The sequence below is a fragment of the Spinacia oleracea genome, chromosome 6, assembly GCF_020520425.1.
Source record: "Spinacia oleracea cultivar Varoflay chromosome 6, BTI_SOV_V1, whole genome shotgun sequence".
Lineage (NCBI taxonomy): Eukaryota > Viridiplantae > Streptophyta > Magnoliopsida > Caryophyllales > Amaranthaceae > Spinacia > Spinacia oleracea.
The window spans coordinates 95,144,880-95,162,132 of record NC_079492.1 but is presented as its reverse complement, the minus strand read 5'-3'; positions in this window follow the sequence as shown (position 1 = coordinate 95,162,132).

Sequence of the window (17,253 nt, the reverse complement as noted above, 5' to 3'; positions counted from 1 at the left end):
AAAAACAAAAAACAAATTGATTTTTTATTATTATTATTTAATTTTAAGGGGAAAAGTTTGGTTTAGTGGGGCCCAAAATGTGTAAATAATTAGCACTTTTTGCCAACCTGGCATGTGAAAAGTGTAATAAATATCTGTATATACGTGGTTGACTGTCGAATATTTCTTGGATATTTTAATAATGAGATATTTTTGTGTTTTTAAAGTTTAGTGGGAAATACCGAAAGTGATAACTCATGAGGTGATTGAGGTCGTAATCCAATAAGATCATAAAAAATCTTGTAGTTTTTTAATTGGATAAATATCTTCTTCGAGTTTTTCTTTGGAAATATCTCTTTGTGTTTGGTGTTTTATTAACTCAAAATGGCTCTTGATTACTATTACTATTCTATGAATAATAATTTCATATATTTAACGATTTCTAAGTTAGGTAGTCAAATCAATAGATACGTAATCAATTTAAGGAAACATACTTCCTTCTCTTTTAGTTGTAAAAATGTTTGGACTTTGGCACAATTACTTTGGCACGATTCCTATAAGTTATTTTGACCATAGTTATATATAAGAATATCAATGAGTCTATACGTCTGTAATAGCTCGTCAACAAACTCGGTCAAAGCTCGTTCATTAATATGTAAACGAGTCTGAACAAAATTTTGAAGCTCGTTTAATAAATGATACTAGCTCGAACAACTTGGTATTCAGCTCGTTAAGGCTCGTGAATAACTCGATCATGTTCGTTTATAAACTCGTTAAGGGCCCTAGGCGAAATAAGGGATAAGGGCCCTTTCCGAAATCATACGTCTTTAACTGAAACAATATCATATTTTATTTGTTAAATCCATTATATTGTTGAATTCAAATCAATAAAAAAAAATTATTATATATCCTTTGCAGGATCCTAGAATTTAAAATCCTGCTCTAGTCGATCTCTTGAAATATTTCAATAAAATAAATACTTACCCCGTACTTAATTACAAGATAATTAATATGTATAAAGAGATTTTTATTTTTATTTTTAAAATAGAGGTTCATTTTGAGCATATAAAAGTATCAGTTATTTTTGTCATCATTAAAATTTGATATCTTTGTTAAAACCTATAGACACATAGTCCATCAAATAAGCATTTTTTTCGCCCACATATAGTTACATCAATTAGAACTGAGTACTAAAAGTTAAATACTACGTACATAAACTCAACGTAAAACTTATTATCCTGTAAAGGATTAAAGGACAGAGCTAATACAGATAAAGGGTTTAAATAATTGAGACAATATATGTACAAAGTATTATAAATGAGAAAATCAGTTGCTAAACAATAAACTAAAATAAAAAAATTACAGTACAAGCTAACAAACACAAAAATAAAAATATTGACAAAGTTAAAAAAATAAAAGAGTTGAACGAATAGAGGAAGATGGAAGTCAACAAGAAAAACAATGAGGAAACAAATAAACAAATAATAAAGACAGTGAGGGGAGTTGAACACTAAGACCTATGATAGGTATCAAAGTTATACCACCTACTTTCTACCAATGAGCCAAGGAAATAACATGTGTATTTAATGAGTTGTTTATTACTAGTACAAATTTAATGGACATGTTATTATTTTGGGCCCCTTTCCGCTTTGGGCCCTAGACGGTCGCACCCCTCGCCTACCCCTAGGGGCGGACCTGGTTGTGTTATTGCATCTTTTAACCTCATACTTTGTATGTTAACAACATGGTCGATCATAATCATATACGTATAGTACAACATATTTCGGCGTGATAATCTTTGTTTTCGGCTTGGAACGTCTTCAAGTGCAGGAGCTATATGATAGAGTTGATTTGGGAGTAAAATCAATAAAATGGTATATCCGTATGTGATTATATTTCTTTGTTTTGATTTTTTTTTTTTTTTTTTTTTTTTTTTTTTTTTTTTGCATCTAAGAAAATTGTTTGGGAGTAATTGATGTTTTATTGAGTTTGCTGATTTGTAACCTTTCAATTTTGTAGGTTGATAGTTGATATGGAAATATCCTTTCTAAGAAAATTGTTTGGGAATTATTGATATTTTATTGATTTTGTACGTTTGAAAATCCTTCAATTTTGTAGTTTGATAGTTGACATGAAATATTTTAATTGGACATAATTTATGGCATGGTTTTAACGTGTTAGGGGGGCACAAGTGGGAATAGCGGAGTCCGCTCTGCAAGTTGAAGCACTCTCTTATTTATGTGCTCTAAGATGGAGCATTGAAGCTACTCTTCGACGTGTTATAATTTTGACGGATTCTCAAATGCTGGTTGACATGTTACTACATCGGGATACTTGCAACATCCAAGTCCTCTGGAGTTTGATGGAAATACGAAGACTAGGTAGTATGATGAATTGGTGTAGCATTCACAAGGTCAGTCGACAACAAGTTCAACAGGCGCATGATGATCTAGCAAACGAAGCAACTTCGACTTCTATTTCCTTTTCGTGCTTTCCTTAGTTTTAGTTTAGTTTGTTTAAGCATATGTCAAAAAAAAAAAAAAAATATGGCATGGTTTTGTGAGTAAGATTATTTTACGAATTATTTTATTGGACAATTTTAGGTTATATAGTGAGTTTTTTTTTTGAGGGGTTATAGTGAGTTATTTAAAAGTACTATGTAGTGCTTGATTGCTATATATAAAAATTGAAATGTTGACCATTATAATTTTGGATAATCATACTTCCCTTAATTTGGGGTAATTTTCTTTGATACTCTTTACAGTTTCTTTGTAATATTCTCTTTAATTGCACCCTCCTCAATCCTTACCTTTCTTTTTTGAATCATGCCTTAATCCTTGTTTATGTTTTCTTGTTTTATCGTTTAGTTAATGACATGTTCTTTTTGTCAAAAGTTCTTTGAGTATTTTATTTAATTTTTCAATAAATATAATTTGAAATAGTAATAGATAGGGGCATTTTAAACAATTTATAAAGGGCATATCAAAAGGATAAAAAACTCGGGAGTTCTTCCGAATTTAGTTGATTGACAATTTTGAGAGTTGAAAAAAATTCTAGAATATTTTATGGTACTTTTTTTAATACTTTGCTGGATGTTGGAAATTTTCATAACTCGTTGATATTTAATTTGTCAGAATTGAGAAATTTGATTGTGATTTTTTATTTTTTCTCCTTTTTTTTAACTACTACATGCGTAATAACTCGGTCATATTGCTAATAATAGACTATTTTAAATGTCAATAATTGGCTATTTGCATTATCCCTCAAAAACAATGGCTATTTTCATTATGTTCATTAATGGTATTTGCTATACTTGAAAAAGTTTATTGTGACTTTCCTTGTAAACTTCTGAACCTCTTTTGTTTAACTAGTATGTATTTATGTAAGCTAGGGTATAAATTAGAGCTGATCATTTGCGGGTTTGGACGGGAAACCGAAGGGCCACTTTCCCAAAAATCTGTCCAACGGGTCTAAAAATGTTGTCCTTACCCGTCCGCTAAGTATGATGTTGATTTCCCTTACCCGCCCTTTATATAAGAGCGGGCGGCTCGCGGGCTAACGGGCTTTTAAAGCATAAAACATAAATTATTCAATCTAAAGTTATCATAGAATAAAAAAAAGTAACTTTTAACTCAAATTACTACTATTTGACGTGATTGTACCTGCTTCAAATTTGCAGCTAGAATTTTTAATTTTAACAAATTTAGAACTCTAACAACAGACTGAAAGAGGCACCAAGCCCCATGGAAATTAGTTAAATTACAAAGCTAAATTATCCAACTTCAAAGACACAAATTACATCCAGTACCGTTCCATAATCAACATGCAAATTTCTGAACAAGAAGGAAACATCCATAGGGGAAGATAAGACATGGTTTTTAAGCAATAAGATCATCCACCCAACATTGCATTCAAGTTCCCTACTGTTCTAAATGTGATGACTGTGTTAAAACAGATTGTTAAGAGTAGAGTAATGGTTGTTATGCCAAAGAATGTAATAGTTTGTGGTTTCAGAATTTCTGAAGCTTGGTTGATGTGCTTTCTCTTGTGTGGAATGGTCCAACCTAGTTGGTTTGTTCCCCTTGAGTTAGCCTAGGTTGTATCTTGTTTGTGACAATTAATATTATCCTTACTTCCTTAGCAAAAAAAACATTGCATTCAAGCATCAGCATTGTGTTTCTCAAGAACTTTCACCACCTACAACAAAAACAAAAGTAAGATTGAAATTATCCTACTACTTTATTACAATAGAGAGATTTAAACCAGAAAATAAAATGATTAATACAAAAAGAATAAAATTACTAACTTACCTAATCATTATTACTCAACACCAAGACAATCATCATCTTCTTCTTCTTCTTCTTCTTCATCTCCGTCAACAGACAATTCCCCATGAACAAAGAATTTTGATGAACCTCCAAACAAAAAAATCAATACCAAAATAGTTGCAACATAAATCAGTTTTTATTTTTTTTAGTATTTCAATGTAATGAATTGAAGATGATATAAAAGTAATTTAGTAACTTACCTAAGTTAAGACCTTTTGCACGTAACCAATCTTCAGAACATGCAAGTGCTTCTATTGTCTTTTGCCCAAGTGAGGCTCTCCAAGGATTTATTAACTTCTTTCCCATACTAAAAGAAGATTCTGAAGGAACCGTAGAGATGGGAATAGTCAATATGTCACAAGCCAGACATGCAAGATTCGGATAACGGACATAATTTTGTATCAATATGACAGCACGCCACATTTTTCTGTCACATCCGGATTCTTTTCCTCCAAATAAATCTCCAGTTCACTCTTGACATTATCTGCTTTCCTTCTCTTACTCAATAATACCTTATAATCAAGTATTTCATCCATTTGTTCCGCATTATTTCCAACAACAGTAGAAATAGTAGGGGCACCACTACTGGTGGCCAGATTAGGAGAACTAGCAGTATGGACATCTTTGTACTCATCAAACAAATCAATCAAAGTGTTTCTAACACGTCCAACCATTTTCTTAGCATATACCTCCCCAAACAACTTTTCATAGCAATATTAACCTCTGTCTAGTTTAAATCGGGGGTCCAAAACAGCAGCACACGAGAGGACAAGACTATAATCAAACCAATATTTATCGAATTTATCCTTCATAGGTTTGACCATAGAAGACAAGCTACTTAAGGGTCCGTTTGTAACATCTATCAACTTTTTATGGATCCTCCATACACAATCAAAATAGAGATTTGAAGTGGGGTGTTTTGAAGCCGAAAATGTATTTGTAACATCAAAAAAGAGCTTCAAGAATGCATGCAAATCAGAAACTCTAACCCACTCTTCCAATGTGAGAGCAAACACTTTAAGATCCTTATCCCGACTAACCACATGATCAATAATATCTCTAAATAAAATGAAGCGGTCAAGCATTAAAAATGTAGAGTTTCATCTAATACAATTATCTCCACGCAACTTCTTGTTTGTTTTTATACCAAAACTTGTTTCAGCAACACTTATTAAACTTTTTCTTCTTTGGGATTGAATGCTTAAAGTGTTTCACTACACTTTTAATCTTGATAACAACATCATTTATGCCCTTTAATCCAGCTTGCACTACAAGATTTATAATATGACAAGCACATCGCAAGTGAAAGAATTCCCCACCATAAAACAAACAATTTTTCCTTAGAAGATGATCCTTTAAAGAAGTAATCACTAGTGGAAAAAGGCTCATTTGCGTCGGTCTTTTAAGTACATTTGCGTCGCACATTGTGGGTCGCGAAAGGTCTCGACGCACATTTGGGCGACGCAAATGACTCTCATTTGCGTCGCATATTAAGCTAATGTGCGACGCAAATGACTTTTCAGCATGGCTTAATGTGCGACGCAAAAAACTATTTGGGCGCAAAAAAAAAAAAGTGATTTGCGTCGCACATTAGCTTAATGTGCGACGCAAATGACATTTTTGGCGCCAGAAAAATAAGTCATTTACGTCGCACATTAAGCTAACGTGCGACGCAAATTACTTATTTTTTGTTTTTTTTGTTTTTTTTAGCAACTTAATTCCATGTAGCTCGAACATTAATATTCTCAGTACATGTACTATATCCAGAACATAAAGTAAGTAAATTAGATGGAAATTCCGACATGATTTCCTTTAAAATTAGACGCTTCCCAATATCGGGAATACATTTATAAATATATCTGTCACAAAAGTTTACAACGTTCCCAATAAAAGGCAATTAATTAAATTCGTCATAGATCAACCAACATGTTACAACAAACATAAAATTAGTACAACAAAGGTAGCTAGCTAGAGATCGAGTTCATAGTAAAAGTTAAGTTAAAATTCGACATTGTTCACAAAGTAATCTGCCTAAAAATCTTTAACCTCATTAACCTCCTCCGGTAAATAAGGCAATGTTCTTGAAAAATCCTAAAAAAGAGTAAATAATTCAACTTATCAACGATCAATATAATAGTTTGGTGTACTTCAATTTATTACATAAAGTACGTAGTTTATGAGAACATACCGTAGTAAGATCTTGACTATTACAATGATTCATTATTATGTCGTACATAAAACGCATGACGTAGTAGCCACAATCTAGTGATCCCGGTTGTTGAGCACACTACATGCATTAAAATAAATAACACAAGTAAAATTTATATCAAATTGTATGTTATAATTTTGAAAAACTTGATTTTTAGGTATATAATAAACTAATTATACATGTGCTGGAATCCATGTTAATTTAGTTCCCTTAGATTTTCCACTTAGTCTCTTGTAACTCAGAAAAGCACTACGCATTCGATAAAATATGCAATTATATATACTTTGTGTACACATGTAAATGCAAAGAATATTTTACATGTAAGTGCAATTATAAATCACTACTTTACTTAATTACTTGTTTCCTTGGGTCATATTTAGGCAAACATGGCGTTTTCGAAGCCAACTTTGGACTAAAAAACCTAAGGAATGTTTTCAAACTTATTACACGTTTAATATGCATATTTATAACTTTCTAAGGCTCTTTCTAATCTATTATTCCACATTTAAGGCTAATTGGGCCGTTCTAGGTCATATTTAGGCAAAAATGGCGTTTTCGAACCCAACTTTGAACTAAATAACCTAAGGAATGTTTTCAAACTTATTACACATTTAATATGCATATTTATAACTTTATAAGGCTCTTTCCAATCTATTATTTCACATTTAAGGATAATTGGGTCGTTCTAGGTCATATTTAGGCAAAAATGACGTTTTCGAACCCAACTTTGAACTAAAGAACCTAAGGAATATTTTCAAACTTATTACACGTTTAATACGAATATTTATAACTTTCTAAGGCTCTTTTTAATCTATTATTTCACATTTAAGGTTAATTGGGTCGTTCTAGGTCATATTTAGGCAAAATAGGCGTTTTCGAACCCAATTTTGAACTAAAGAACCTAAGAAATGTTTTCAAAATTATTACACGTTTAATATGCATATTTATAATTTTCTAAGGATCTTTCCAATCTATTATTTCACATTTAAGGCTAATTGGGTCGTTCTAGGTCATATTTAGGCAAAAATGGCGTTTTCGAACCCAACTTTGAACTAAAGAACCTAAGGAATGTTTTCAAACTTATTACACGTTTAATATGCATATTTATAACTTTATAAGGCTCTTTCCAATATATTATTTCACATTTAAAGCTAATTGGGTCGTTCTAGGTCATATTTAGGCAAAAATGGCGTTTTCGAACCCAACTTTGAACTAAAGAACCTAAGGAATGTTTTCAAACTTATTACACGTTTAATATGCATATTTATAAATTTCTAAGGCTCTTTCCATTCTATTATTCCCCATTTATGGTTAATTGGGTCGTTCTAGGTCATATTTAGGCAAAAATGGCGTTTTCGAACCCAACTTTGAACTAAAGAACCTAAGGAATGTTTTCAAACTTATTACACGTTTAATATGCATATTTATAACTTTCTAAGGCTCTTTCCAATCTATGATTTCATATTTAAGGCTAATTGGGTCGTTATAGGTCATATTTAGGCAAAAAAAAAGAAACATTGTTTCGAACTGATCAGATTAGTGCAAAGAACTGATCAGAACTATGCACTGATCTGCACAGAACTGATCTGAGCTGTGCAGATCATTGCACAGTCCTGATCAGAACTGACCAGTTCTGTGCACTGATCTGCACAGCTAAGATGAGGATCTGAACTGTGCAGATCATTGCACAGTTCTGTGCACTGATCTGCACAGCTAAGATGAGGATCTGAACTGTGCAGATCAGTGCACAGAACTGATCAGTTCTGATCAGAACTGTGCACTGATCTGCATAGAACTGATCTGAGCTGTGCAGATCAGTGCACAGAACTGATCAGAACTAACCAGTTCTGTGAACTGATCTGCATAGCTCATATCAGAACTTTGCAGATCAGTGCGTTCTGATCAGAAATGTGCATTGATCTGCACAGCTCAGATCAGTTCTGTGCACTGAACTGTGCATTGATCTGCACAGAATTGATCTGAGCTGTGCAGATCAGTGCACAGAACTGATCAGAACTGACAAGTTCTGTGAACTCTACTGTGCTGATCAGTGCACAGAACTGTCCAGTTCAGATCAGTTCTGTGCACTGATCTGCACAGCTCAGATCAGTTATGTGCATATTAGTGCACAATTCTGATAAGTTCCGTGCAGATTTTCGCATCCCATGACCCTTACGGTACATCAAAACAAGCTCAAATTACCTTCAGTATGACGGATTTGACTATCTTAGATTGTTTCCTCTCTTTTTTCTTCTACCCAAGCATCACAACTCTAATTTTTCCTATCTGCAAAATTTAAGGGAGCAGAAGTTTATGTTTAATAGCAAAATCAAAGAGTCTTATAAAGCAAAAATGACATTTTCGAACCCAACTTTGAACTAAATAACCAAAACTTAGAAAGCAAAACTTATTACATGTCTCATATGCATAGTTATAACTTTCTAAGACTCGTACCAATCTATTATTCCACATTTAAGGCTAATTGGGTCTTTCTAGTACATATTTAGGCAAATATGACATTTACGAACCCAACTTTGAACTAAAGAACCTAAGGAATGTTTTCAAACTTATTACATGTCTCATATGCATAGTTAGACTTTCTAAGACTCGTACTAATTTATTATTCCTCATTTAAGACTAATTGGGTCGTTCTAGGTAATATTAAGGCAAAAATGATATTTTCGAACCCAACTTTGAACTAAAGAACCTAAGGAATGTTTTCAAACTTAGTACACGTTTAATATGCATAGTTATTAATTTCTAAGGCTCTTTCCAATCTATTATTTCACATTTAAGGCTAATTGGGTCGTTCTAAGTCATATTTAGGCAAAAATGGCGTTTTCGAACCCAACTTTCAACCAAACAACATAAAGAATGTTTTCAAACTTATTACACGTCTAATATGCATAGTTATAACTTTCTAAGACTCTTTCCAATCTATTATTCCACATTTAAGGCTAATTGGGTCGTTCTAGTACATATTTAGGCAAATATGACAATTTCGAACCCAACTTTGACCTAAAGAACCTAATTAAGGAATGTTTTCAAACTTATTACATGTCTAATATACATAGTTATAACTTTCTAAGACTCTTTCCAATCTATTATTCCACATTTAAGGCTAATTGGGTCGTTCTAGTACATATTAGGCAAATATGACATTTTCGAACCCAACTTTGAACTAAAGAACCTAAAGAATGTTTTCAAAGTTATTACATGTCTCATATGCATAGTTATAACTTTCTAAGACTCTTTCTTATCTATTATTCCACATTTAAGGCTAATTGGGTCGTTCTAGACATTTTTAGGCAAAAAATGATATTTTCGAACCCAACTTTGAACTTAAGAACCAAAGGAATGTTTTGAAACTTATTACATGTCTCATATGCATAGTTATAACTTTCTAAGACTCGTACTAATCTATTATTCCACATTTAAAGTTAATTGGGTCGTTACAGTACATATTTAGGCAAAAATGACGTTTTCGAACCCAACTTTTAACTAAACAACTTAAGGAATGTTTTCAAACTTATTACATATCTCATATGCATAGTTATAACTTTCTTAGACTCGTACTAATCTATTATTCCACATTTAAGACTAATTGGGTCGTTCTAGGTAATATTTAGGCAAAAATGACATTTTCGAACCCAACTTTGAACTAAAGAACCTAAGGAATGTTTTCAAACTTATTACACGTTTAATATGCATAGTTATAACTTTCTAAGACTCTTTCCAATCTATTATTCCATATTTAAGGCTAATTGGGTCGTTCTAATACATATTTAGGCAAATATGACATTTTCGAACCCAACTTCGAACTAAAGAACCTAAGGAATGTTTTCAAAATTATTACATGTCTCATATGGATAGTTATAACTTTCTAAGACTCTTTCTAATCTATTATTCTACATTTAAAGCTAATTGGGTCGTTCTAGACATATTTAGGCAAAAAATGACATTTTCGAACCCAACTTTGAACTAAAGAACCAAAGTAATGTTTTGAAACTTATTACATGTCTCATATGCATAGTTATAACTTTCTAATACTCGTACTAATATATTATTCCACATTTAAAGCTAATTGGGTAAAATTCCACATTTTCAAACCAATTTTTGAACTAATCTACAAATTAACTTGGTGAAAAAAAGAGTTGCCAAAATAGTACCTATCTCACTATGTCTCTTTTGCAATATAAAATCCTTCATCATGATCTCGGCGCTTATAACTCATGTCAACATCGTCAATTATTTGAGGGATATGCCAGGAGGAAGGTGGAATCTTATTAAACTGCTCATCATATTCCTCTTCATCATCTAATCCTCAACGGCAAGTATTCTTCTTTTGCCTTCTAGAACAACTGACCAACTACGATCGGCAGGGTCAACCATGTAAAAGATTTGTTTTGCCTGTTATGCTAATATGAAAGGATCTGCAAGATGCCCAACTCGATTAAAGTTTACAAGTGTCAGGTACCCATGTTCATCCTTTTTGACATCGCTACTAATATCAACCCACTTGCACCGAAATAGAGGAATCTTAAAATACTTATATTCCAACTCTAGTATTTCTTCAATGTCTCCATAGTAAGAGTTCTTCTTATCTACAAGTGTTCTATCTTTTGCATTAGCATACTCCGAAGACAAACATATTGCCGTAACACCACTATTTTGCATCGTCGTTTTGTCATCTTGTCGCTTCGTGTAAAAAGGATAGCCATTGATGTCGTACCCCTCATAAGAGATGACTTGACATTTAGGACCATATGCCAACCATCTCACCATGTCAGATACCTCATTAGGCGTGTCGGAAAATTGATCCATCACTCGACTCTTGAACCATGTAAGGAACGAACGATTATGCTCTTTTATCAGTCGAGGACCATTTTTTGAAGGATATTGCTCTCTAAGAAAGTTCATGTGCTTAGCCACATATGGATGGACTTCACTAAGATTTTGCACCACAAACAGCTTAACCTTACACATCATTTCAGAACTGATTGATATCCTTTTCCTGCCAATTGTACCTTGACCCCCAAGTCTCCCATCATGTCTAGACTTTGGTACTCCGACTTCTTTCAAACGTGCCATATATTGAGAAACCCATGCAGCTGCGCAGCGGTTCGTTGGACAATACTAGCTTCAGGTTTGGCCGGATCCATCACTCTATCTTTCAATGTACCCATTTCCCGTTCAAAGGGATACATGTACCTCATACAATTAAACTAGCCCACAAAGCTTAATTTCACGAACAAGATGAATAATCAAATGAGGCATCATGTCAAAGAATGATGGCGGAAAATACTTTTCAAACCGACACATGGTCTCAAGCACATCGGCCTGCAAATCATCCAGTATTGTTGGATTGATCACCTTGCTACAAATCGTGTTGAAAAAGAAACACAATATTGTAATGGTATACCTCACTTGTGGCGGCAATATCCCTCGAATTGCAACCGGCAGCAATTGGTGCATCAACACGTGACAATCATGAGATTTCATTCCAACTAATTTCAAGTCAGACATGGACACAAGTCTACGAAAATTTGAAGAGTATCCACCAGGGACCTTTAAGCCATGCAAAGACTCACAAAAGCTAGCTTTCTCCTTTTTAGAAAAGGTGAAGCAAGCTGGGGGAAGGTACCAGCGTTTTCCCCTTTCTTGAGGTGCCAACTTGGAGCGACCCATAGCAGCCATATCTTGTCTAACTTTAGGCCCATCCTTCGTTTTCCCTTGCATATTCAACAACGTCCCAACAATGGCCACAAATTTTTTTCTCAATATGCATTACATCCAAATAATGCCTAACTTCCAAATCTCTCCAATATGGGAGATCCCAAAAGGTAGACCTCTTCTTGTAACCACCACTTGGCTGACCTTTATAAAGCTTACCAAACTATGTCTCAATGTCTTTAACCCGTTCATAAACCTCACACGCACATAAGGGGGCATTAGCTTCTCTCATCTCCATTTCTCCATTAAAAGCTTATTTCTCTTTTCAAAAGGGGTGATCTTCAGGAAGATACATCCGGTAATCCATGTACACATCTTTCCCACAAAATTTTAGGTGCCTCGAGACCAAATCATCATGACAAACTGGACATGCCTTCTTTCCCTTTACAGAATACCCTGACAAATTTCCATAAGCCGGGAAGTCATTTATCGTACAAAAATCATGGCACGTAAAGTGAAATTGGTTTTGGTGTATGCATCAAACATCAACACCCCTTCATCCCACAACAATTTCAAATCTTCAATGAGTGGATCTAGATACACATCTATGTCATTTCCGGGTTGTTTAGGCCCAGAGATTAAGAGCGACAACATGATGTATCTATGCTTCATGCATAACCAAGGAGGCAAATTGTATATGGTGAGAAGAACCGGCCAAGTGCTATATTGGGTACTAAGTGTCCCAAATGGGTTCATTCCATCCGTGCAAAGACAAAGCCTGAGATTCCGAACTTCTTCCCTAAATACCTTGTACTTTCGATCAATGTTCCTCCATTGTTGAGAATCAGCAGGATGCCTCATTAACCCATCTTTCTTCCTCCCTTCGGCATGCCACCTCAAGAGTTTTGCAGTTTTCTCTTCTGAGAAAAGACGCTTAAATCTTGGTATAATTGGAAGATACCAAATCACCTTAGTTGGAGAAGGTTAATTAGTTGATGTTGCATCATTCTCCACGATCTTATAACGGGACAATCCGCATCTTGGACACTCATGTAGATTTGCATACTGCTTTCGATACAACACGCAATCATTTGGACATGCGTGTATCTTCTCATAGTCCATACCCAAAGGACACATAAGCTTCTGGGCCTCATAGTTATACCTTTGAAGTTTGTTTCCTTCAGGAAGATTATCGGACGTGGCCTCCAAAAACTGTGAAAAACTCTTGTTGGTTCAACCGTTTTCCACCTTTAAGTTGAAATATTTGATGATGGCACCAAGTACAATTTGTGTAGAACCAGGATATAACGGTGTTGTGGAAGCTTTGATTATACTATCATACATACGGGGACGCTCAACGAAATGATGGTCTTCCACATCATGCATCATCTCATCTATCCTATCTTTCTCCTCTCCTTCCTCACTTTCAACACCAATATCATCCTCAATTTCATTTTCATCACCATTACCATAATGATTATGCTGACTAAAGCTCGGCATACTAGAACTTGCCCCATGATCTATGCTCTCACCATGCCATGTCCACGTCGTGTAGTTACTCTTAAAACTGCGACGAACTATGTGATCAACAATATCATCAATATCCCGATACCCCCTTGAATTATTGCAATCACAACAAGGACACATAATTAAACTTGATACATGTTCTGATTGATGTTTCAAGGCAATCTTAATGAACTCTTGAATCCCTTGTAAGAACCTTGTAGAAAATCGTTTAATAACATACATCCAACTCCGATCCATTTTCAACCACTAAAGATAAAACAATATGACCAAATTTTGTCAAATGTTAGAATATAAACTAGGATATTCATATCATTATAAATCCATGGCTTCCAACAAAACCTACCATAACTAATAACAATTTCCCATAGTAGAATTCATTTCACATCACAAATTCACAAACTCGAATTTTGTAGCAAACCCAAAACATCATTTCATCATCTAAATTCATTTCATAACCTAAAATCATTTTATAACCTACACAAACCCAAAAATTCATTTCATAACCTTAATTCAACAAAACCTAAATGTAATAAATAAATAAATTCAACAAAACAACCTATTATAATAACCTATTACAATTCATCAAAAACTATATATAAAATTCAACAAAACCTAAATTTTAAATTTACACAATTAAGATTCAATTAAATAATATCCACAAATAAAATTCAATCTTAAACTTCAACTAAAATGTAAAATTAAAATTCAATCATAATATCTACAATTATAATTAAAATGCACAAATTAAAATTCAATTAAAATAATATTCACAAAAATTCAAACTTAATATCCACAAAAATTCAAACTTAATTTAAATGTACCTAATTAATTCATTCATGAAGCAATCGAAGGGTATGAGATCCGGCAGTGAGTAGGGGGCAAGGGGCGGCAGTGAGCAGGGTAGGCGACATGCCCCTAGGCGTGGCCGGCTTAATGCCGAAGAGCAGTTTATATGGTGAGAAGCTGGCCGGAGAAGGTGGTCGGAGAAGCTGATGTGATGGACGGAGAAGCTGCGGTGATATGGTGAGAAGCCGGCCGAGAAGCTGCGGCTAACGGAAGTTGAAGAAGCTAGGGCGGTTGAAGGAAGAGCAGTTGAAGAAGGGGGGCTTCACGGCAGTTGAAGAAGCTGCAGCCGGCGGTGAAGAAGGGCTGTGAACGAAAGAGAAGGGAGGTGAAGCTTACCGTAGAACGCGGGGAAGCTGGCCGGAGAACGCTATGAACGGAGGCAGCCGACGGTAGGAAGGAACGGCAGTTGAAGAAGGGGAGGGTTTTGTTTTGTTTTTGCTTTAATTAGGTCGCAGCACAACGAGCAGAAAGTAAGTGAAATGTATGAGCGCCAATGAAAATTTCAGAAATATTTCAAATTCATTTGCATCGCAGTATTACTAAACTGCGATACAAATGACTTTAAGATATTTTAAAAGGCTTTTGCGTCGCAGATTAGTAATACTGCGACGTAAATGAGTGACTAAATTGCGTCGCAACTCTACTAATCTGCGACGCAAATGACTCTGTGAGCAACTTAGAGTCATTTACGTCACAGATTAGTAGAATTGTGACGCAAATGACTAAAATTAAACCTAAATTTTTTCATTTGCGTCACATGTCTGTAGTTGCGACGCAAATTCACCGACGCAAATGGGCCTTTTTCCACTAGTGAATCATACAATCATTGTAAGATGCATTGTCTACTGTAAAACTAAATATCTTATGATTAATTTTCCATTGACCCAAGCACAATGAAATCTCATCAGCAAGAGAACTCCATCAAACGGAGGTGTTAAAGCCCCAAATTTGATTATTCTCTTTTGTAATTTCCAATTAGCATCAACCCAATGAGCAGTAATGTGAAGGAAATAATGCCCTTGGTCCAAGTATTCATTCAATACTAAAGTCTAATAAATGCGGTTCAGTATTAATTATACAAGTTAATAATTCAGTGAGATCAAGTGAACTATATGCCTAGCTAGAGGCCGCTTCAGTTCAAGTGGAATAATAATATTAATCCACAGCTTACTCTTAACTGAACCCGTAGTGTCACACAAATAGTACGTGAACAAATCAAGTATTTAATTGAATTAAATACTCCATTTATGGATATTCGGAATCGACGGATCTCGGTTCCAGTGGGAGCTGAAATCGTCAAAAGGCAAATTATGAAAACTCTGGAAACGATGATATTGCCGGAAACGGAAATATGGATCGTATCGGAAATATAAATATTATCCAAGTCGTAGATGTTGCCGGAAACGAAAACATGGTACGTATCGCAAAATATTATCGGAAATGGAAATATTGCCGGAATCGGAAATATTGCCGGAAACGGAAATATTGTCAGAATTGGAAATATTATCGAAATTGGAAAATAATTCCGTAATCGGAAATATTAAATATTTGTTCGAACGGAAATTAATTCCGGAATCGGAAATATTAAATATTGTTCAAATCGGAAATGAATTCCGGAATCGGAAAATTAATCGGAAGCGCGTCGTACGAAATAAACATCGGACGAGCTTGCTAGACGAAAGGCCCAGCACGAAGCCAGGCCCACGCCTAGCAAGCTCAGCGCGCAAGGCATAAGTAACAACAGCCAAAGGCACGCAAGGCCCAGCGCAAGGCCAGGACCAGCGCGCCCTTGGGCTGCGAGCAACACGCGGGCTGCGAGCATGCCATGGGCTGCGAGCAGCGTGTGCGCTGCGAGCTGCTGCGGGCTTCTCCGCGCGCGCGGGCATGGCCTGGACTCTAGTGGGCCGTGCTCGTGTGTTTGTTGAAGTTCGTGCATACATCGGATCCTTATGCAATTAGGATTAGATTAAAAAGATTAATTTCCTAAAGTTACTAGTTTCAATTAAAGTCTAATTCTAATAGATTTAGATTACTTGAATCCTAGTAGACTTCTAATTCCATTTATTCCTACCCTATAAATATGTGATGGCTTTCACAATTTATACATACATAATTTCAAGCATTCACCTTGTTTTAAGGATTAAAACTAAGATTAATATTGCCTCAAATATTCGAATAATCATAATACCTTAGGTGCAATTCTAGTTAATTAAATCTAAGGCGGATCCGAACGTGCTATGGACTATCTACGAAGGGACGACATTTGGAGTCCTAGACTTGTTCTTGTTCGGTTTGGGCGCAGCTAGGGAGGGCACGCTACAAAGTGTATGTATCCTAAATTATGCTAATTGTTATGTGACAATTAATTTGGATTCCTGGCTTTATGGTTTTTCCGCATGATTTATATGTATCATAACCTAACAGTGGTATCACGAGCCTCTAACTAATTCCATCATAATTAGTTAACATGGTTAAATTTTATAAATTTGCAATGAATTAAAAAGGGTGATTAATTTCAAAATTTTCGATTTTTGTAATTAATTGCAAATTCGTGCGATTATTTAATTATATGTTCGCAGAATTTTCGGCAGTTTAGTCAATAATGGTCGGAATCGTATAAATTTATAGTGAATTTCGCATGTAAACGGCGTTTTAAAATTTTGACTAAAATCAAAGATTTGATGCCGAACC